The 24,299-nt window shown below is 41.0% G+C and overlaps 1 protein-coding gene across 8 annotated transcripts in view; it reads left to right on the top strand.

The window, feature by feature from the left end:
• The window catches only part of gramd1ba (GRAM domain containing 1Ba), a 95,413-nt gene that overhangs the window by 25,450 nt on the left and 45,664 nt on the right, over positions 1 to 24,299 (top strand). The window lies entirely within an intron of this gene.

The raw sequence follows: 24,299 nt of genomic DNA, 5'->3' as shown, positions 1-24,299 counted from the left end.
ATCTGTCGTTATGGGGAGACACTGATGATGGAGGGAATGAGGGATGGAGGGGGAGGAGGGTCAGGAGGAGGGTTAGCCAAGAGCTTCCCTGCCCTGACCCACTGTTGGTTTACTCCATTCTGCCATTTGCTCACCTTGTTTTCTCTTCCACTCTTCCTGTCATATACTTTGCACATTCCTGCTATTGGCGGGGGGGGGGACTGTTTTCTGAACCTTTCCTAAGATGTGGGGAAGGGAACATTGTCTTCCTCCGGTCTCGTTGGTATACCTATATCCCCATTTATTTTCTGGGTTTTCTCTCCTGTCCTTGTTTATTTTTTTCTTCCCCATCTCCTAAGTTGTCTACCCTCCCTCTGTTCTCCTCAGTTCTCTACCCTCCCTCTGTTCTTTTTTCCTGGATTAACCTCTCTTATCCTCTCATCTCTTCATCCGCTCCGTGCTGTTTCCACTGTTTGTGTGTGTGCCTGCCTCCTGCCTCTGTCAGATATTTTTAGCACTGGCCTCCACCGATTGTTACAGTAAGGAGTCGGGGAAAGACAGTGAGAGACAGGGAGAGGGAGAGTGAGAGACAGAGATAGGGAAAAGGGAGAATGCAGCAGCAGCAGCAACACTTTCAGAGTGCCGTAGTGAGCCATCTTTCTCCCATTCCCGGCAGTCCTTCCGCAGTGTCCTGAAGCCAGTCACGCTTCTCCACCTAATTTTAGGTTCGTGCCTCAACCAAACCCCCCCCCCCCCACCCCCCCATTGTAGTCTTAGAAGCTGAAGAGGTACATTTCTTTTAAATTCTCCAGGTTGTCTGTGTAAAGCCACCTTGAAAATGATTAGAATCCCTGTCATATGTGTGAGAATAGCTGCCATTAGGCTTTTTCTAAATGTTTTTTTTACACTGGCAAACACATGGTAAGGAATTCTAGATCGTTCCCCCTCCACACAAAATCATTCCAGATCCTTTATATCTTTCTTCTGCGCTTATGGACTTTAACAGGTTTTCAGTGGGGTTCATGCCCAGAGACTTGATTTTGTGATAAACTAACAGTTTTTATGGATTTTGACATGTGCTTGAGATATAGCTTCATCTACTTGCAGGTAACTTCCAGCCTTCTGTCAGAGGCAAGCAGGTTTTCTGTTGAAATATCCTGGTACTGAGCAAAGTTTCTGTTGTTCTTGACATTAGAAAAAAAAAACAGGCCCAGGATGAATGTAAGCAAAACAGCTCCATAAATTCAGAACCACCACCATATTTTAGAGTAGCTATGAGTTAGTTTTAATATTTTTTTATGATTCTAAATCCCCTACTGGTGTGCGTGATAAAAAATCTCTGTTTTAATGTCATCCAACAAATCTAAATGCCTGTAGTTTACTTACGGCATTAGCACATTTGTGTGTGTGTGTGTGTGTGTTTGTGAGTGTGCGTGTGCAGCCTTAGCCTGCCGCAGTGTGACCTGCCCTGACTGCATCTGAATGAGGGCAGATTAGAGCCCTACTGTATTTTCTGCCTCCCTGATGATGTCTGCAGCTTTAGCGTCAGTCACCACAACTAGCATGCTAATCGGAGGGCTAACTACTCATCGCTGACTGGCTAACAGCAAAACATTACCACTGGCACTGACCGACACAACATTTAGTCGTATTCTCTTATGTGTAATAAGCTGTGTGGATGTCCATTTTAGATTGAGCAGAAATATAATTATTTATTTAGCAGTGGAAAGCTGGTTTTGTCACTTATGGCAAGCGCAGGCTGATTAGGATGTTTCAGGGGTTTGTATTGGATGGTGGACGATTCACTGGTTTATACTGGTTCTTGGAAGATTCAGTGGTTTGGACTGGATGGTGGATGATTCAGTGGTTTGGACTGGATGGTGGATGAATCAGTGGTTTGGACTGGATGGTGGATGATTCAGTGGTTTAGACTGGATGGTGGATGATTCAATGGTTTAGACTGGATGGTGGATGATTCAATGGTTTTGGTCCTAGCGGGCAAAACTGGTTGATGTAACTTAATAATGACTACATTTCTTTCAAGCAGTTGCTGGTGGTAATTACATAATAACAAAAATAATGTGTCTGGGCAGAGAAAGGTTGTGTTAGTACGCTGAATGACAGGACCCAGATGCTTGGGGAACCCCAGGACCTAGGGCCAATTCAATTGGTTCCATCACACCAGGCAAGCTCTGTCAAGCATATATTTAAATGAAAACAAATACTTGTTGAGGCCAGGTCCGGAAAGGTCATAGTTATAGGAGAGCTAGGCTGAGGGTTGAGAATTAAAATGTGGTCTAATTAAGACCGTGTCTGTGCCCCAAATAGCTCCCTCTTTCCTTCACAGTATTATAGTGTGCTACTTTATTTTGACAAGGGCCCGTAGAGACTCAGAGCCAACCATGTCCGCTGGGTTTGGTCCTTTCATTAGACCTTCCTGGATCAATCCCCATGTCTAGAAAAGTAGAACTCGGCTGTCTAAGAATAAAGGCAAACACATGTTGGTTGGAATTAAGGGAAACACATGGGGACCCAAGTGGAATGGATTTTGTTTTCATTTTGTGCTGTTAGTGTTTAATGTTTTGTCTATTTCCACCCCTGTGCATCCTGTGCTGAAAATGCAAACATTCTTTTAAATACTGTTTTATTGGTGTATAACTATAAATATTGCATTTTGTAGGGTTGCAAACCAACTTTGCTATATAACTGGAAACTTTCAAAATTAGGTCATTTACAGTATACGTTACGAATTATTTGGATGAATTCATATAAATATTTTGAAAAGTGTCTGAGTTAAAGAGGAAACATTTTTAGTATTTAATGTAATTTTCTCATTCATTCAATGCTTAACTTGGGCCGGAACGGTCTGGAACGGCGTTTCGGTACTTAGAATTTTAGGCAAACAGCGTTCCATTTCCTTTTTTAGGCTATCTGGGGTAGGCTACATTATTGGAACAAGCCTTTATAACACATTTGATGAACATAGTCTAATGTGCAATTTTCTCAGTTCCTGCACTTATTTTATTCAGTCAAGCACTGCATTCGTTATTTGGTGTTGTCAATTCCTATCTACAATATTTTTATTATAATTATCTTACTTTTTATTAGATTTTTCTATCAACATTCAGAGGTGTATAGCTGGAAACTGCATTCATTACATACAACCCTAAAGATACATCTTATTTTGTTGTCACAGTAAAAGATAAAACCAGATAAACCGTCTATATGAAAAAAGTCACATAAATGTACTGCTTGAAAATCTATGTGTCCCCATACCCCTCCTTGGGCATTCAATGGTCCTACCACTATCACAGAATATTTTAGGAAACACTGGAATACAGAAAAGACACTGGAATACATAGGAAACACTGGAATACAGAAGAGACAATGGAATACGTAGGAAACACTGGAATACAGAAGAGACAATGGAATACGTAGGAAACTCTGGAATACAGAAGAGACAGTGGAATACGTAGGAAACACTGGAATACAGAAGAGACAATGGAATACGTAGGAAACACTGGAATACAGAAGAGACAGTGGAATACGTAGGAAACACTGGAATACAGAAGAGACAATGGAATACGTAGGAAACACTGGAATACAGAAGAGACAATGGAATACATAGGAAACACTGGAATATAGAAGAGACAATGGAATACGTAGGAAACACTGGAATACAGAAGAGACAATGGAATACGTAGGAAATGCTGGAATACAAAAGAGACAATGGAAAACGTAGGAAATACTGGAATACGTTACTGAAATTAGCAGTAACTTTATAACCCTTTGTGTGTAATCCTATGTGTTGTGTAATCTGTTATAATCGGGATATCATTTCTGCTATGACATTTGTCCCTCATCACATTACACACTCTGTACATTTGTGATGCATTTGAGAAACCGCTGATCAGTGGTCCCTCATCTCATGAACACTGTAAAACCATACTGTATGTCTTTTAATTCTCACACAAAATATAAGATTAGATTAGATTCAACTTTATTGTCATTGAACAAGTAAAAGTACAGTACAACAAAGTGTAGTTAGCATCTACCCAGAAGTGGAAATAGAAGAGGGCAGAAATGTAAAAGTTTTAAGTTTATGTATATTACAAGTGGAATGTATATATGTGCAATGAAGGCAAATGCAGTACAAATGGCAATACTAAATTTGCCATAAAGGCAAATAGAGGAGGCCAGAAGATATACACATATTAACTACAGAATAGTGTATGTTACAAGTGGGATAAATAGTTGTGTGAGTACAGTTGGCAGTTCTAAATGGCATTCTGTGTGCAATCGAGGCAAATTGAAGGAGTAAGGTGGCATGTGCAACCAGGATGCAGAGATAGCAGCAATGAGGTCCCCAAAAGGTTTAGCAGGGTTACAGTGGATTCTCCCCTGCTGGTGCGGGAATGAAGAGTTCTGTATCGCCTGCCTGATTGTAGGAGGGCAAACAGTTTGTGGAATGGATGTGAAGGGACCCTGATGATGGCACGTGCCCTGTGTAGAGGTCTATGATGGCTAGGAGCTGGGCACCAGCAACAAATATAAACATTGAAAACAATATTTGCATGGGTTTACCCACTACACAACTTCCATACATATAAACACACATTTAGTCTGTACTATGAGTCTTTGAGAGTAGTGTGGTGAGTAGAGTGAGAGTAGTAGCTGTCAGACAAGCTGTTCAGACACACAGACCTCAGTCTCCTTAGATGACTGGGCCATCTATGGCCACTGCATGGCAGCCCTCCAAAAGGCAGCCCTCCCATCCACTCCAAGACCCATGACATCCCATCCACTCCACGACCCATTCCAGCCCATTCCCTCCAGGACCCATGCCATCCCATCCACTCCAAGACCCATGCCATCCCATCCCCTCCAAGACCCAAGCCATCCCATCCCCTCCAAGACCCATGCCATCCCATTCCCTCCAGGACCCATGCCATCCCATCCCCTCCAAGATCCATAACATCCCATTCCCTCCAGGACCCATGCCATCCTATCTACTCCAAGAACCATGACATCCCATCCCCTCCAAGACCCATGCCATCCCATTCCCTCCAGGACCCATGCCATCCCATCCCCTCCAAGATCCATAACATCCCATTCCCTCCAGGACCCATGCCATCCTATCTACTCCAAGAACCATGACATCCCATCCCCTCCAAGACCCATGCCATCCCATCCCCTCCAAGACCCATGCCATCCTATCTACTACAAGACCCATGACATCCCATCCCCTCCAAGACCCATGCCATCCCATCCCCTCCAAGACCCATGCTATCCCATCCCCTCCTAGACCCATGACATCCCATCTACTCCAAGACCCATGCCATCCCATCACCTCCAAGACCCATGCCATCCTATCTACTCCAAGATGTAGGTGGGGTGGGGTGCAGTGAGGGAAAGAAACAGAACTACTCCGGCCTTGTACACCTGGGTTTATAATCTCCCCCATCTCTGTCTGTTTTCTTCTAAATGGACAAGACCATGCTGAAACAAGTTGAGTTCAACTGATACTATGTTCCACTGGAGCACCATCAGATGATACTGTTGTGTTAAACCTGCTTGGTCCTGTAGGAGCATATCTCTGTTGTCTACAGTGACTTTCTTTCCTCTTCCCCTCTGAAACATCTGACAAAACATTTCCAGAAAGCAATATGGTGATCATCAATTTTTTTCATCTTATCTTACAAATTCTTATCAGTGTTTATGTATTTATTTGACAGTTTAAAAAGACAAAGCAAAGAAGAGAAGGGCTAAAGCCACTTTGCCCAAATGCAAAAATGACCACTCACGAATGGCAACAATCATTATGCAGAATAATGTGATTAACTTTGGCTGAATTCTAACTCCACATTTTTTACACTTAGATTGCTTTGTTTGACATCTGAGGCCTGATCTTAAAAGACTTAATATTGCACATACATCCATGTCCCTGTTTAGATGGTTAAACAAATGGAGCACACATAATCTACTTAATGAACCATGAATCTGTTTCCCCTCAATGGTTCTATAGAACAACAGAAAGCTATGGGCTGCCATACCCAGAGTCAGTGAATGGTGAAGCCACAATGATGTTGAGTGACAAACTGCAATTTACAGGAACACGATTATCCCATACCATGGGCCTACAATGCTAGGTTAACCTATCATAGCTTCATGGGGTTATCCTTCTTTGCTGGATTAGCCTAGCCTGCTCCAAACCTGAGCGACAGATGGCTCACTAGCATATTTGTTCTGTTCAGGATGGGGAAAATATTTGTATTTTTTTAAAGCCACAGGGGAATGTGGTATATGGCCAGTATACCATGGCTAAGAGCTGTTCTTAGGCACGAGGCCTTATAGCGTGCCTGTTTTAGCAATATACCAACAACACTAGCAAAGACTGTATAAACCACTAACCAAAATAATTAGGGTAGTAAAAGATAATATGATGTCATACCTTTGGTATACACTTTTATATACAACAGCTATCACCCAATCAGCATACAACATGTATGACATCACAAAACATTTCACTGTTCCATCTGTGTTTCTAGCTGGGTTATAAGAGCAATAAGGAGTAAGGGGAGTTTGTAGTATATTGACAATATATATATTGGCTAAGTCCACTATACTGGCAATCTGCAATATGTTGTACCCAAGTACAGCTCCTAACTGTGGTTTCTTGGCTGTATACCACATCTTGTGGTATCTTGAAGCTTAAATATACCACTGTAATACCATTATAAACTATTATAGATGATTTTGTTGTAATTTCATTGTAAGTGCATAGTTCCTGTAAAGCTTAATCCCTACAGTTTCACTTAACATTTAGTTGCTTGCTCCAGGATAGGTACATCCTATGTTCCTACAATTTTCTTACACTGCGCATGATTCAGTATGGCTTTTGAACCAGGAAAAAAATTTACAGTACTAAATGCCTTGGTAGGCTTGTTACAATTGTTGTTAACAAGCCCAAATATGGTATTATATGTGGAAATAAACACAAGGGCTCACGGCCAAGTAGCAAACCTAGCAGCCTCAGAGCTCTCCAAGCTAGCACGCTAATGACCTATCCTCCTATTGTCTGCACACGATTCCACAACTTGTAAAGCGGGGCGCACCGTTTCCATTCATGAATTTAGACAATGCTAATAATGCTAATTACAGACTGAATAGCTGAATAATGGATTGTTTGAAAAATGACTGTGCCCTCAGGAACAACTCAGGGTAAATGAATCCAGCCCGAACTATCCCTTTAATATAAAGTTCTACCAACTGAACCAGTAATAAAACATTCACCTCACTCTCTAAAATAGTGATACACACACACTCACACACACAAATAACATTGTTGGTTTTTTTTTTGAGGGGGGGGGTGAAGGTTAAGGTTGTTATTGCCATCCCATCTCCCGCCACTGCTATCTCTGTCACTGTCTCATCCATACGGATGATGCTGACAACACTGCCTTCTTAATGTCCATCCAAGGACTGTGTTTTCCCTGTCATGATTGACTATGCCTTTCTGCGTTAACCCCTTGGAGTTCACTACATTATACTCTGTATATCACTGTAACAACGCAGATCAACCCATCAGTCCATGGTGAGGGCATGTCTCCATGTGTTTCTCCCATTCTCTCTCTCTGTCTTATTCTTGTTATCTGTTTGTCTGTCTGTTTGTCTGTCTGTTTGAGTAGGTCCCTCATTGTGTACTGTTGCCACGTTGTCACGTTGCCATCTCAGTTGCTTGTTGTCTAAAGCCTCCTGTGTGTCCAGGGCGGGCTACTGCTTTAAATTATCAAATTAAATTCATCAGCACTTTTCACAGCAATGTAGCCCAAATTAATGGTCCTGAGTTTTGAGTTTGGGATCGGCATGCAGTGTACGTAGCCTATATATTTCTGTCAGAGAGAAGACCCTATACAGCCTATGTACAGTGTTTGTGACCGCTTTAGGGTAGTGTTGGTATTCCACCAATCACAGTTCAGGTTTGGTTGACCTGGCTTTCTATAGCTTGGCTGTGTGGTCATTGGACAGAAAGACAGAGTCATAGAGCTGATGTCAGCTGTACACCACATGAAACTGGCATTGTATGGATTTCTCTCTGCCTGTGAATGTTATTGTGAAGTGAGGTGTGTAGGCCTATGTTCCACCTTCTTAATCCTGTTCTTTGTGTACTTTATAGCTACTTATTACTATTTTTATTATTTTATTATTATATATTTTTAAACACAATAAATGGGGACATTCCAATTATTATGTAAACGTTTTAATGGGGCAAATAACCCTTTCACCAATGCCTCAGGCAATTTACCATGAAAAATACTTTGAACAGACATCAATCATGATCAACTCGCTAGGTGGGAAGCATCAACACAAGAAGCCAGGGACATATTACCTCCCTGACCAAGGCCCTGGCGTGCTCTAGGAGAAGTGTTGGTGGTTTCACAATGATGGAGCCCACTGTGCTGCCTGGGAACTTTTCATTTGTTATAACCTTATCCAAGTCTCTGCAGAGAGTTCCTTGGAAATCATGGCTTGGTTTTTGCTCTGAGATGCCCTGACAAGTGTGGGACATTATAAAGACAGGTGTGTGCCTTTCTAAATCATGTCCAATCAGTTGAAATTGCCAAGGTGGACTCCAGTGAATGGTGGATCATCTCACAAATGATCAAAAGACACAGGATACACCTCAGTTAAATGGTAAAGAGTCTGAATACTCATGTGCATGAGAGATTTCAGTTTTTCCTTTTCAATAAATTGGCACACATTTCCAAAACATGTTTTTGCTCTGTCATTATGGGGTATTGTTTGTTGATCGATGTCAATATATTTATATGTTTTTTTAATCACTTATAAATTAAGTCTATAACACAACAAAGTAGTTACACTACCTTCAGAAACTGAAGGGGTGTGTATTCTTTCTGAAGAAAGTTTCACTTCTTCTCAGGACCTCAGAATCCTTGTTCTAGTAGGGAATCAACATTTAAGGCTGTACAGTAGTAGAAGGTATTCTTTCTAATGTTTTTTAACAGGTTATTACACATTGTTCCGTGGCTCTGAACTCCCATCCACCAGGGATTCACAGCCCAGGTGCCAGTCCACAGCAAACCCCAACCAATGCATAATGCCGTCACGTACTGTCTTCCACTTTGTGTTTCAATCATTTGATTAAATGGAGACTGTCAAAAATAGAAAGTGTATCCCCCCCATATAAAAATCACTGCTTCGCCCCTGGGCACTGCCATTGTCAGTAATCAAACAATTAACCACATCAGTAGAGGGAGTAGATACCTTCATGTCATGTCAAAAATAATTTAATGTTTATGTCAACTAGTATATCATCTTCATGATTTTGTTTGAAAAAAATATTTTGTGTTTCATTTTACAAGAGTAAAATAATTACAATTTAAAATGGACATTTTGGCCGTAATGTGGCTTTTTTTTTTTTACTACACATGGTAGTCATCAATTGATTGTTGATTTTTTTTGCTGAAGATTTATGATGTTAGTAATTAATTTGCTACAGGCTGAGTTTAATGGAAATAACCATAAACTTATGTTGGCACACAATGTGTTTATGTGTGTGCGCACACTATCTCTGTAATGAGAATACAGAACCTCTGTCAATGGACTAACTTCATTAGTGATTATTCCACAGAGGGAAACATCAAAGGAATGCACACTCTGCATTTAAAAACAACAGCAGACAAGCCCAAATGCCACAAAGAGAATAATCTGTTTCCCTACCCTTTATGCCCTACAATTCAAAACACAGGTCACTCTGGCAGCTACACACAGTAGAAGCGTACATATATCTGCTTGAAAAAATTACCTCCATATAATACCTTTATAATATACACTGACACTGCCTGTGATTGGTTGTATTTTGGCCCCCTTAGTAGTGAGGTTTTCTCTGATTTGTCGAATTTGTTCAGTGTGTTGTTGGCTGTGGTCTGATTGGTTGCTTTTGGCTCAGGCCACATGGTGCTATGTGCAATCAGCAGAAAAATCCTGTGGGCATTCATATTCAGCGTTACTCAACCAAAAAAAAAAACAATCTCTCTATAAGACACTGCAATGGGTTGGTAATGTGAACGATTGAGCTTTGCACCCTGAATAAAGCAAAACATACTGTAGTGTCATATATTTTTGTTTTCAGGCTCAAACAAAGAATTAGAGTACATCAATCTTTTTGGGCTTCTATTTTTTTCATGATGTTTGCTTTTGTCGTGTCCAGAACCTGCATTGTAAATGTGATAAAGTAAAACAGAATTATCTGGACAGCTATACATAATATAATGTTGAGGTACTTTGGAAGGATTCTTCATCATCCATGCCATTAAGTGAGCTTTTTTAGAGATAATTTAAGGCTGTTATAGTGGAGAGAACAAGCATTTGATACACTGCCGATTTTGCAGGTTTTCCTACTTACAAAGCATGTAGACGTCTGTAATTTTTATCATAGGTACACTTCAACTGTGAGAGACGGAATCTAAAACAAAACTCCAGAAAATCACATTGTATGATTTTAAAAAAATGAATTTGCCTTTTTTTGCATGACATAAGTATTTGATCACCTACCAATCAGTAAGAATTCCGGCTCTCACAGACCTGTTAGTTTTTCTTTAAGAAGCCCTCCTGTTCTCCACTCATTACCTGTATTAACTGCACCTGTTTGAACTTGTTACCTGTATAAAAGACACCTGTCCACACACTCAATCAAACAGACTCCAACCTCTCCACAATGGCCAAGACCAGAGAGCTGTGTTAGGACATCAGGGATAGAATTATAGACCTGCACAAGGCTGGGATGGGCTACAGGACAATAGGCAAGCAGTTGGTGCAATTATTGGAAAATGGAAGAAGTTCAAGATGACTGTCAATCTCCCACGGTCTGGGGCTCCATGCAAGATCTCACCTTGTGGGGCATCAATGATCATGAGGAAGGTGAGGGATCAGCCCAGAACTACACGGCAGGACCTGGTGTAATGACCTGAAGAGAGCTGGGACCACAGTCTCAAAGAAAACCATTAGTAACACACTACGCCGTGGCATGGCATCATGGCATGGCATGGCATCATCTTCCGCTTATCCGGGGCCGGGTCGCGGGGGCAGCAGTCTAAGCAGGGATGCCCAGACCTCCCTCTCCCCAGACACTTCCTCCAGCTCTTCCGGGGGGACACAGAGGCGTTCCCAGGCCAGCCGGGAGACATAGTCCCTCCAGTGTGTCCTAGGTCTTCTCCGGGGTCTCCTCCTGGTGGGACGGGACCGGAACACCTTCCCAGAAAGGCGTTCCAGAGGCATCCGAAACAGATGCCCAAGCCACCTCAGCTGACCCCTCTCGATGTGGAGGAGCAGCGGCTCTACTCTGAGCTCCTCCCGGGTGACCGAGCTTCTCACCCTATCTCTAAGGGATCGCCCAGCCACCCTGCGGAGAAAGCTCATTTCGGCCGCCTGTATCCGGGATCTTGTCCTTTCGGTCATGACCCAAAGCTCATGACCATAGGTGAGAGTAGGAACGTAGATTGACCGGTAAATCGAGAGCTTCGCCTTGCGGCTCAGCTCTTTCTTCACCACGACAGAGCTATACATCGACCGCATTACTGCAGAAGCTGCACCGATCCGTCTGTCTGACACTACGCCGTCATGGATTAAAATCCTACAGCGCACGCAAGGTCCCCCTGCTCAAGCCAGCGCATGTCCAGGCCCGTCTTAAGTTTGCCAATGTCCATCTGGATGATCCAGAGGAGGAATGAGAGAAGGTCATGTGGTCTGATGAGACAAAAATAGAGCTTTTTGGTCAAACTCCACTCGTCGTGTTTGGAGGAAGTAGAAGGATAAGTACAACCCCAGAACACCATCCCAACCGTGAAGCATGGAGGTGGAAACATCATTCTTTGGGGATGCTTTTCTGCAAAGGGGACAGGACGACTGCACCGTATTGAGGGGAGGATGGATGTGGCCATGTATTGCGAGATCTTTGCCAACAACCTCCTTCCTTCAGTAAGAGCATTAAAGATGGGTCGTGGCTGGGTCTTCCAGCATGACAACAACCCGAAACACACAGCCAGGTTAACTAAGGAGTGGCTCTGTAAGAAGCATCTCAAGGTCCTGGAGTGGCCTAGCCAGTCTCCAGACCTGAACCCAATAGAAAATCTTGGGAGGGAGCTGAAAGTCCGTATTGCCCAGCGACAGCCCTGAAACCTGAAGGATCTGGAGGTCTGTATGAAGGAGTGGGCCAAAATACCTGCTGCAGTGTGTGCAAACCTGGTCAATAACTAAAGGAAACGTATGATCTCTGTAATTGCAAACAAAGGTTTCTATACCAAATATTAAGTTCTGCTTTTCTGATGTATCAAATACAATGCTAATGAATTACTTAAAATTCATACAATGTGATTTTCTGGATTTTTATTTTAGATTCCGTCACTCACAGTTGAAAAGTACCTATAGTAAATATTACAGACTTCTACATGCTTTGTAAGTGGGACAACCTGCAAAATCGGCAGTGTATCAAATACTTGTTCTCCCCACTGTATATCAGCATGTGTAGAAAAAGTATATTCAGTGTTGAAAGAGCAAATTTTAAAAATATTGATTGGGTATGTTTTGGGAACATGTTTCCTGGCAAGGAAACACTATACTAGTGATCATATCCCCATGCATCCCGAAAAAGAGGGGGTGTTGCTAATATTTATGACAGTAAATATAAATGTATTCTTTAACACCACTAGTTTTATGAAAGTTAACTAGGCTGAAAAATCGTTTTACATAGCTAATATATACAGGCCCCCCGGGCCATACACAATGTTCCTCAATGAGTTTCCTGAATTCTTGTCTAACCTTGTAGTCATGGAAGATAGTATTGTAATTTTTGGCGATTTCAATATTCATATGGAAAAGTCCAATGACCATCTTCAAAAAGCCTTTGAAGCCATAATTGACTCAATGGGTTTTATCCAACATGTCTCAGGTCCAACACACTGCCGCAATCATACTGTAGATTTAGTCCTGTCACAAGAAATAGATATTGTAGATCTAATAATTTCCTCCCAAAATTCTGGAATATCGGATCACTGTCTTATTACAGTTACCTTAAAAACAAGAAATCCACTTGCTCCGCAAACAATGAGTTTCAAAAGCCGTACTATAAATTCTCGGGCTACAAATAGATTTCTTGATATTCTTACAAGCTCGCTCATTAACGACAGATTAAATAAATCCGCAAACTATCTAATGGAGGATGTAAACTCAACACTACGAAATACTTTAGATACGGTTGCACCACTAAAAACTAAAGAAATACGCAAGAAGAAACTTGCTCCCTGGTATACAGACAATACTAGAGCACTCAAGCAAGTCTCCAGAAAATTTGAGCGAAAGTGGCGCTCCACCAAGTATTCAGACTAGCCTGGATAGACAGTACACTACAATACCACTCACATCTGCTCGATCAGGTTATTTCTCCAACCTGATTGAGGGGAACAAAAACAATCCAAAATGTCTCTTTGATACAGTTGCAAAGTTAACAAAAAAGCAACACTCAACAAGTGAAGTGGGTCTTCACTTCAGCTGTAATGAATACATGAACAAGTTTGATGAAAAGATCATTACCATTAGAAAACAAATAACTGACTCTTCCTTAAATAGTTAAAATCCCCAAAATCTCAGTTGTCGTGAGAATGTCCTGAACCTCTCTGACCAGGTGTCAATGGGGACACTTGAATTTTTTGATACCGTATCGCTCAAAACATTCACAAAATATGTAATGAGTTCTAAACCCACAATTGTCAGCTAGACCCGATTCCAACAAAATTACTTAAGGAGCTATTTACTGTGCTAGGTCTCCCAATGTTGAACATAATAAATTGCTACCTTTCCTCCTGATGTGTACCAAACTCACTAAAAATAGGGAAAATTAAGCCTCTTCTGAAAAAATTTTGAATCTATAGGCCAATATTGAACCTCCCGTTCCTCTCAAAAATCTTTTATGACAAATAACATTTATGAAATGCTCCAGTCCGGTTTCTGACCCCATCATAGTACTGAGAATGCACTCGTGAAGGTAACAAATGACCTTCTAATGGCCTTAGACAAAGGTTCCACATCCGTTCTGTTGCTTTTTGATCTTAGTGCTGCTTTTGACACTATTGATCACTCCCTTCTCTTAGAGAGACTGGAAACCCATATTGGTCTACATGGACATGTTCTAACCTGGTTTAAATCTTATTTATCTGAAATATATCTGTTCGTATGTGTGGATGGCATATCCTGTTTTGGTGTTCTTCAAGGCTCTGTTCTGGGCCCATTATTGTTCTCACTATATATGCTGCCTCTGGTGATGTAATCCGGAATCACAATGTCAATTTCCACTGTTATGCTGATGACACACAGTTATATATTCCAATGAAGCATGGTGAAGCCCCAAAATTAGCTACTTTGGAAGCATGGTTTTCATATATTAGGAAGTGGATGACAGAGAACATCTTGCTTTTCAACTCAAGAAAAACAGAAATGCTTGTTTTAGGACCCAAGAAACAAAGAGCTTTGTTGGCAGATCTCACTGTGAACCTCGACGACTGTAAGAAACCTCTGCATTACCCTGATAAATCAATAAATAAACTTAAATCATTTCTGCACACAGCTGCTAGAATCCTAACTAGAACAAAAAAATGTGAACACATTACTCCAGTACTAGCCTCTTTACACTGGCTGTCTGTTAGGGTTAGGGCTGATTTTAAGGTCATATTGTTAACCTATAAATCAATACATGGACTTGCTCTACTTACCTCGCTGAAATGATCCAGCCATACATACCTACACGTAACCTTAGATCGCAAGATGCAGGCCTTTTAATAGTACCTACAATTTCAAAACAAACAACCGGTGGCAGGGCCTTTTCTCATTGAGCTCCACTGCTGTAGAATGATTTGCCAATTAAAGTTAGAGATCCAAACTCAGTGCAAACTTTCAAGTGTCTACTAAAGTCTCATCTCTACAACATGGTCTATGATTAAGTGTAGTCTGGCCCAGGGGTGTGAAGGTGACCAGAAAGGCTTGACACTCTCCACCCTTGCTGTCTTACCTGGTGGGCTCTTATTCAGGGTGGTTGCAGTTGGTGGGGGTCCCTTTGGTTGATGCTTGGCAATGTGGGTTGATTGATTTCCGGCCTGTTGGACCCTGTCAGAGGCCTCCCCCGGATAGGGCCACAGCGTCACTGGACCCCCCTGTCTCAGGTCTTACGCTGCTATATTATTGTGCTGGGGGAGTAGGGTCAGTTCTTCTTCTCCACTATAAATCCCAGTATATCTAAGGAATGCATTTAAAAATAATAATAACTTAGGAGGACATGAGGTCTTGGCCCACACCTGAAGAGTACCAGGCTTGAAAGACCCATTGCTGTCCCTGACCAAAGTCCTCCCGGTTGTGTTGCAGATCAAGACGATACCTGACAATTTCAGCTGTCACTCTGCTGACATCTCCCCCCTCCCCCGTGTTGTCCCTTTCCTTGTCCATCTGGTCATGCTTCTGATCAGGACTAAGTTTAAATAGACTCTGGAGCCCACATGCATTTATTAATTATTACAATTTGTACTATTAATATGTTCACCTGGCACAGCCAGAAGAGGACTGGTCACCCCTCTGAGCCTGGGTCCTCTCTAGGTTTCTTCCTCATTTCGGCCGTCTTAGGGAGTTTTTCCTAGCCGCTGAAATTCAACACTACAGTGTGTTTGCTCCTTGGGGTTTAAGGCCGGATGTTTTGTTATAGCACTTTGTCACCACTGCTGATGTAAAAAGGGCTTTATAAATAAATGTGATTGATTGATAGAGACAGAAATTACCTGTATGTGAAATGTGAACATTATCAATTACATTTCTGTATAGACTTATAGTTTTGGTAAAGATGCCTCTGTAGTAGATTGCTAAGAGTTTTTTTTTTGTATGGATAATACAAGCATACTAATTAACTCATCACTAGCATGTATATGTGCCCAGCATGCCAATGCTGATCATTTATTAATGAAGACAAGCAACATTTAGGTTCTGAAGTACAAACCAGGTGTTTTAGAAACACTAATTTATAGCAAGACCAAACACAAAGTATCCAATACAGTGAAAGTATTAGTTTAAGGGTGTGCACACTTATGCAACCAGGTTATTGTAAGCTTTTTATTTTTAATTTTTCCACCTCAAATATTTCAGTTTGTTTTTCAATTGAATTGTTCACATTATAGGTCACATTAAAAGTGGAAAAAGTTCTGACATGATTTATCTTTGTCTCATTCTTTTACATCACAAAAACCTGGCATTTTAACCGGGTGTGTAGACTTTTTATATCCACTGTATATGAGAAATGTTCTTTTTTCCCCCATTAAGTTTCACAGTTCCTTTGAGAACCACTGTCCAAGACATTCCATGTAAAGGAGGCTGTAGTTACTTATCCAACATTCTCTGGGGTTTTAATCTGTTGGACCAAGTGATCTGGAGCTTCCTTAAGCTATTTGGGGATCACATTTTTCATGTGCTTATTTTTTAGCCCACTTTGGGAACTCTGGCTAATGATGTTTCTTCAATAAAGTGTCAACAATATCATAAAATGGTCACATTATTTTAAATATAATACGTTTTTTACATAGACATGATGACGTTAACAAACTTCAGCACTCTCTAATTAGATTTTTGTCGTGCAATGTTGACTGTGGCCTACATAAGAAAAAATGCTGTTTGTCTTAGAGTAAAATGTTTATATTACTGGCAGTTATGCTGAATGCAGTGATCATTATGTTGCCTAAATCTCATTTGGACCTTGTTGCAAACTGAAAAATATCCCTTTTCACTTTCTACTGTGTTCATGTCTTCTCGGCTGGGGAGAATGTGGAGATCTGGGAATGAAGGGAAGGGAAAGCGTGTATTGTGTGTTCTCATGCCAGGTGCTGTGGAGACCCAGCTGTGTGTTTTTTGGCGCTGTGTTTCCTGGGAGCAGTTTCAAAACGCCCCTCATCTTACCCAACAGAGGACAGATTCCGCCTTCTCTCATTTTCTTTTACTCTACTCTTATCTCTCACTCTGTTTCTCTCCATCTACTCTTTTCCCACTCTGTTTCTCTCCCTTTAATCTTATCTCTCACCCTGTTTCTCGCCTTCATTCTCCCTCTACTCTTCTCTCACTCTTTCTCTCCCTTTACTCTTATCTCTCACCCTGTTCCTCTCCCTCTACTCTTCTCTCACTCTGTTTCTCTCCCTTTACTCCTATCTCCCTCATTCTCCCTCTACCGTAATCTCTCACTCAGTGGTTTAAAGTGATATTGACTGGCGTTCCAAATGCACAGTCAGCTCCCAGTTAACTTAAAAGGTGTACTTCCTCCCTTCCATCCACCACTACAATGAAAACCTAAATTTGTTCTAGAAATGTTTCAGTCCACACTGTGTTGCCAGGTTTACAAGCAGAGTCCTGTTGACCCAGGTCAAGTTCATTGTATTCAGATCACAGTTGATGTTCATTGTATTCAGATCACTGTTGATGTTCATTGTATTCAGATCACAGTTGATGTTCATTGTATTCAGATCACAGTTGATGTTCATTGTATTCAGATCACAGTTTATGTTCATTGTATTCAGATCACAGTTGATGTTCATTGTATTCAGATCACAGTTGATGTTCATTGTATTCAGATCACAGTTTATGCTCATTGTATTCAGATCACAGTTGATGTTCATTGTACACCGTAGCATTAGGTCCCTAAGTTCCGCCTGGTCCACTTCAATTTATCTCATTCTGTTTATTTAACTGTTATTTAATCAGACAGGTCAATTGAGAACCAATTCTCCCTTTCATTAACAACCTGGCCAAAGGCAGTTATTTGCAAGAGAACAAGACAGTACACAGAACCACACACAATGGAAAAACATAAATACAAATGTAAACAGTGTTTACAAGGGAATACACAATAAACATCCAATTACATTAATTAAAGCGCAACAGATTGTTTTTGAAAAATTCAGCAGGTGCAATAATTGGACAGCAGCTTGTTTAGTTTGTTTATGTAAAGAGTGAGGTGGGGTGAAAAGTGTCAAGATTTAGGTGTTTTGCAATTCATTCAAGTAATTGGAGGAGGCAAACTGAAATTAATGTTGGTCAAAGAAGAGGTTCTAGAGTGATAATTAACCATATGTTGTAGAAAATTACCCCTGAAGTGTATGATGCTGCCATGACCATGGGTTGTTTGGTATTAGCACACAGGTATCCTCTAGAGTGCAGCAGCTGGGTCTTAGTGCTGAGCCAAGGTTTGGCAAACAAGTCAGGTGCAGCCAACTAGTGAGCGTCAGCTTGGAGAGATGTAAGGCTGCTGGTGCTTTTTTTAGCATCTGCTGGTGCTCTTGAACCTATAGTTGGGCATGCCTATCTGTAGTTTTCTTTGTATGTATTTACCACCACCATGAACAAATTACTAATCTGCTCAGATGAGAAAGAAGTAAAGACAGAGCTGGCCCTCGACCAAGGTAAGCTGGCTACAGCACCTTGGGTACATGTTTTCCACACCTGGATGCATGCTATTACCACTCACGTTGGGCGCTCATTGATTAAGGCTACAGACCAGTTACCTAGAGGATTAGGGTGTTTTTACAGTTCATAAAGATGCCCCCCCCCCCCCCTTTAAACATTTCACATTTTGTTGTGTCAGTGCCACAGAGTGCAACTTTTTCCAAAACATTTACACATTTGCTCAACACTTAATAAACAAAAAGCTGCCACCCACCTTATAATACTGCAATCCTACATTAATTTGGGTGTAACAAAGCACCTTTACAATCACATAGGCCTCCATCTATGTTCAGTTGCAGTGATTTACATGACTTCAGGATACATTTAGTATTTTCTGTACGTCCACTCTGTTGGGAAATTATTTGTAAATCAACCATGAGCACTAAGGACTTTTTTGAAAAACTAAGAACAACGTTGGGGAAAGACACAGATCAGGGGATACGTATAAAGATATTTTATACTCAAAATGAGATGTATGGCAGTATCTCAAATAATGTATGACATAGCAAGGGAACTGATCAGAAAGGTTACCAAGAGGCCAACGGCAACACTAGTTAGTGTGCATGTGACAACAATATCCCAAGCACTCCAAGTGGGGCCAGTATGGGAACATTTTCCTTTTTGACCTAAATGCAAAGTGTTAAGTTTGGCTCAAACCCAACAGGGCAGATAATCAAAACAAAATGCATCCCTACTGTGGAGTATAGTGGTTGAAGCATCATGTTATGGGGATGTTTCTCATGTTCACACACTGGATGGTATGACATTTTTTTTGCAATGTACAGAAAAGACCTTGAGAAAAGCCTCCTATCCTCTGCAAAAAAGCTGAAATTTGGACAGAAGTTCACCTTTCAGCATGAGCACCTCCCACAGCACACAGACAGATTTACAGTAGAATGAATATTGAATATGAAGTTGGTCTGGTTGTGAACATTTTGTAGAGACCTATCTCTGCCGACTCATAGCTGTAATTACAACAGAAGATGCTTCCAACAAGTATTAACTTAGTGGGGTGGAGACTGATGCTAAACCTAATGGTTGTAGGTTCTGATCAGTAACTGAAAGATCAAATCCCTAAACTGACAAGGGGATAAATCTGTTGTTCTATCATTAAGATAGAACAACACTCTGTTATACAGTGGATTTAAAAAGTCTACACACCCCTGTTAAAATGCCAGGTTTTTGTGATGTAAAAGAATGAAACAAAATTAAATCATGTCAGAGCTTTTTCCACTTTTTATGTGACCTATAATGTGAACAATTCAATTGAAAAACAAATCGAGGGGGGGGGAATGAAAAATACAAATCTTACAATAACCTGGTTGCATAGGTGTGCACACCTTCTTATAACTGGCAATGTGGTTGTGTTCAGAATTAACCAATCACATTCAAACTCATGTTAAATAGAAGTTATTACACACCTGGCATCATTTAAAGTGACTCTGATCAATCACAAATTAAGTTATGCTGTTCTAGTAGGATTTTCCTGACATTTTCTTAGTTGCATCTCAGAGCAAAAGCCATGGTCCGCTGAGAGCTTCCAAAGCATCAGAGGCAAGGGCTGAAATCCCAGGGGGGTCGGGGGGGTCAGGACCCCCCCCATCTAAGGGTTGTCCCCCCTAAAAATATCCTTAAAAACAATGCTGTGTATTGTAAATAACATAATCATATATACTTAAATATATTTATATGTCCATAAGTATTAAAACGATACAAACCCCAAATTATGCTTTTTAAGTTTAGAAACATTTTGAGTCCCCCCTCCCGTGCCTCACAATGGTTTGGTCCAAAGCCTGCCTTACCCGTCCAGCGAGAGCGTGGACGAGAGAACCACACACTGGTAGTAGGATTCGCTACAGTAACGCTGGTTGTGGAATGTAGTAAGTAGGCGGTTCAAAGCTATTTTATTCACATTAAACATCGGATGAAGGTTTTCTTTTCTCAAATAGAAATGATGCTGAGTAATTAATAAATTAGTCATGACATAAAAGTTCGCTATGTTTAGTGTAATATTATGTAACGTTACCTAGCTTGTTTAATAGCTTGTTGGATAGAAATGCACCTGGCCACTGCAACTAACGTTACCACGTTATCTGTGAACTGATATTAGGGTTAATATTGAAGATCTACAGGTTGTGTTCTGCTCAATATGATGTTAAGTATGGCTGATCAGTGGGTTTGCTGATGTTAAATATATATCCTCTGTCCCAGACGAAACCTAATATTTATGTGGTTGAAGCAAGATCATTTTATAATTATAATTTGACCGCGTGGTGAACCTAATGTAGGCCTATACTTAGACATCTGACGTTAAAGATTTGTGTTGCTGCCCAGATAAAATGACGGAGAAGAGAAAAACGGACATAAGATCCTTTTTCAGTACACCAAAACGCAAAGTAAGTACAGTAAGTCGTCATATGGTCAATTTAGTCAGCTTTTTCATTGAATCAAGAGAAACACTGAAAAGAAGGATGATGGTACCATGCTAGCCCACACTAATGATAGTATTAAGGCTTTCCTCTGTGTACACGTCCTCTACAAGTATAATTGTGGCTGTATTATTTGTGTCCCCTTCAAAAATTGCTCTTCAGAAATGTTATGTTTATTGTCCCCCCCTACTGTTAAATCAGATTTACGCCCTTGATCAGAGGGATCTAATTGTTGAAAGATAGCAGTCTGGAGAAGGGTACAAAAGAAATTACAAAGCATTAGATATACCATGGAACACTAAAGACAGTCATCATCAATTGGAGAAAATATGGCACAACAGAGACATTCCCAAGAACTGGACATCCCTCCAAAATGTATGAAAAGCCAAGAGGAAAACTGGTCAGAGAGGCTTCCAAGAGGCCTACAGCAACATTAAAGGAACTGCATGAATTTCTGGCAAGTACTGGCTGTGTGCCAAATGTGACAACAATCTCCCGTATTCTTCATATGAATGGGCTATGGGGTAGGGTGGCAAGATGGAAGCCTTTTCTTACAAAGAAAAACATCCAAGCCCGGCTGAAGTTTGCAAAAACAAACATCAAGTCCCCCAAAAGCCTGTGGGAAAATGTGGTATGGTCTGATGAAACCAAGGTTGACTGCACATCACCCAAAGAACACCATACCCACAGTGAAGCATGGTGGTGGCAGAATCATGCTTTGGGGCTGTTTTTCTTCAGCTGGAACCGGGGCCTTAGTCAGGATTGAAGGAAATATGAACAGTTCCAAATACCAGGCAATTTTGGCACAAAACCTTCAGGCATCCGTTAGAAAGCTGAAGATGCAGAGAAAGTTTACCTTTCAGCACAACAACGATCCAAAGCACACATCCAAATCCACAAAAGCATGCCTTCGCCAGAAGAAGATGAACGTTTTGGAATGGCCCAGCCAGAGCCCAGACCTGAATCCGATTGAACATCTGTGGGGTGATCTGTAGAGTCCTGTGCACAGGAGATGTCCTCGCAATCTGACATATTTGGAGAGCTTTTGCAAAGAAGCTTGGGCAAATATTGCCACGTCAAGATGTGCCATGCTAACAGACTCCTACCCAAAAAGACAGTGCTGTAATAAAATCAAAAGGTGCCTCAACAAAGTATTAGTTTAAGGGTGTGCACACTTATGCAACCAGGTTGTGTAGACTAACAGGGGTGTGTACACTTTTTATATCCACTATATATATATAATATATATACACACACATATATATACACACATATATATATATACACTCACCTAAAGGATTATTAGGAACACCTGTTCAATTTCTCATTAATGCAATTATCTAATCAACCAATCACGTGGCAGTTGCTTCAATGCATTTAGGGGTGTGGTCCTGGTCAAGACAATCTCCTGAACTCCAAACTGAATGTCAGAATGGGAAAGAAAGGTGATTTAAGCAATTTTGAGTGTGGCATGGTTGTTGGTGCCAGACGAGCCGGTCTGAGTATTTCACAATCTGCTCAGTTACTGGCATTTTCACGCACAACCATTTCTAGGGTTTACAAAGAATGGTGTGAAAAGGGAAAAACATCCAGTATGCAGCAGTCCTGTGGGCAAAAAGGCCTTGTTGATGCTAGAGGTCAGAGGAGAATGGGCCGACTGATTCAAGCTGATAGAAGAGCAACTTTGACTGAAATAACCACTTGTTACAACCGAGGTATGCAGCAAAGCATTTGTAAAGCCACAACACGTACAACCTTGAGGCGGATGGGCTACAACAGCAGAAGACCCCACCGGTTACCACTCATCTCCACTACAAATAGGAAAAAGAGGCTACAGTTTGCACGAGCTCACCAAAATTGGACAGTTGAAGACTGGAAGAATGTTGCCTGGTTTGATGATTCTCGATTTCTGTTGAGACATTCAGATGGTAGAGTCAGAATTTGGCTTAAACAGAATGAGAACATGGATCCATCATGCCTTGTTACCACTGTGCAGGCTGGTGGTGGTGGTGTAATGGTGTGGGGGATGTTTTCTTGGCACACTTTAGGCCCCTTAGTGCCAACTGGGCATCGTTTAAATGCCACGGCCTACCTGAGCATTGTTTCTGACCATGTCCATCCCTTTATGACCACCATGTACCCATCCTCTGATGGCTACTTCCAGCAGGATAATGCACCATGACACAAAGCTCAAATCATTTCAAATTGGTTTCTTGAACATGACAATGATTTCACTGTACTGAAATGGCCCCCACAGTCACCAGATCTCAACCCAATAGAGCATCTTTGGGATGTGGTGGAACGGGAGCTTCGTGGCCTGGATGTGCATCCCACAAATCTCCATCAACTGCAAGATGCTATCCTATCAATATGGGCCAACATTTCTAAAGAATGCTTTCAGCACCTTGTTGAATCAATGCCACGTAGGATTAAGGCAGTTCTGAAGGCGAAAGGGGGTCAAACACAGTATTAGTATGGTGTTCCTAATAATCCTTTAGGTGAGTGTATATATAATACACACACACAGTTAAGCCCAAAATTATTCATACCCATGCCAGATTTTTAGACATTGTGAATTTCTATTTGACCAATAGGTTTCTTCTGGCTGGAAATGATATAAACAAGTGACAAAACACGGTAAGACATTATGCTGGGGATACAAATGAATAACCTAACTATTTAATTTATTTATACTCTAAAATTAATGAATTATGGAAAACTATTTCAAATAGATTTCTTTGTTAATATTCTGAAAAGTACAGTAAATGTATGTATTATGCTGTGACAGTGGCTATTTAAATATTATTAAGGAAATGTAACTGTTATAAGAACTGAAATGCCACTTCTAACATGTGTTTGTATTGTAAATTGTATAGTACAGGTCTCAGGTAAGATGGCTGTCAAATTGCTCCATTCTGATTTATAGGGGCTCTATGACATTAGCCCATCTACTGTTCTATTATCTATGCGGAAAGCATTGTCTGTGAACACAGTACATCGCTGAATCCACAAATGTAAATTAAACTCTATCATGCAAAGAAGAAACCATATATTAACAAGATCCAGAAATCCATTGCTTTCTCTGGGCATGAGTGCATTTAAGATGGACTGAGGTGAAGTGGAAAACTGTCCTGTGGTCTGACAAATCAAAATTAGAAATTATTAATGGGAATCATGAACACTGCGTCCTCTAGACTAAATGGGCTTTTTATCAGCACACAGTTCAAAAGCCAGCATCCGTGATGGTATGGGGATGCATTAGTGCAAATGGCATGGGTGACTTGCATATATGTGAAGGCATAATTTATACTGAACAATATATACAGGTTTTGGAGCAACATATGCTAGCACCCA

Source organism: Esox lucius, chromosome 7 (assembly GCF_011004845.1).
Source record: "Esox lucius isolate fEsoLuc1 chromosome 7, fEsoLuc1.pri, whole genome shotgun sequence".
Taxonomy (NCBI): Eukaryota; Metazoa; Chordata; class Actinopteri; order Esociformes; family Esocidae; genus Esox; species Esox lucius.
Note: the sequence above shows the minus strand (reverse complement) of the source record. Positions and strands in the feature narration are given on the sequence as shown.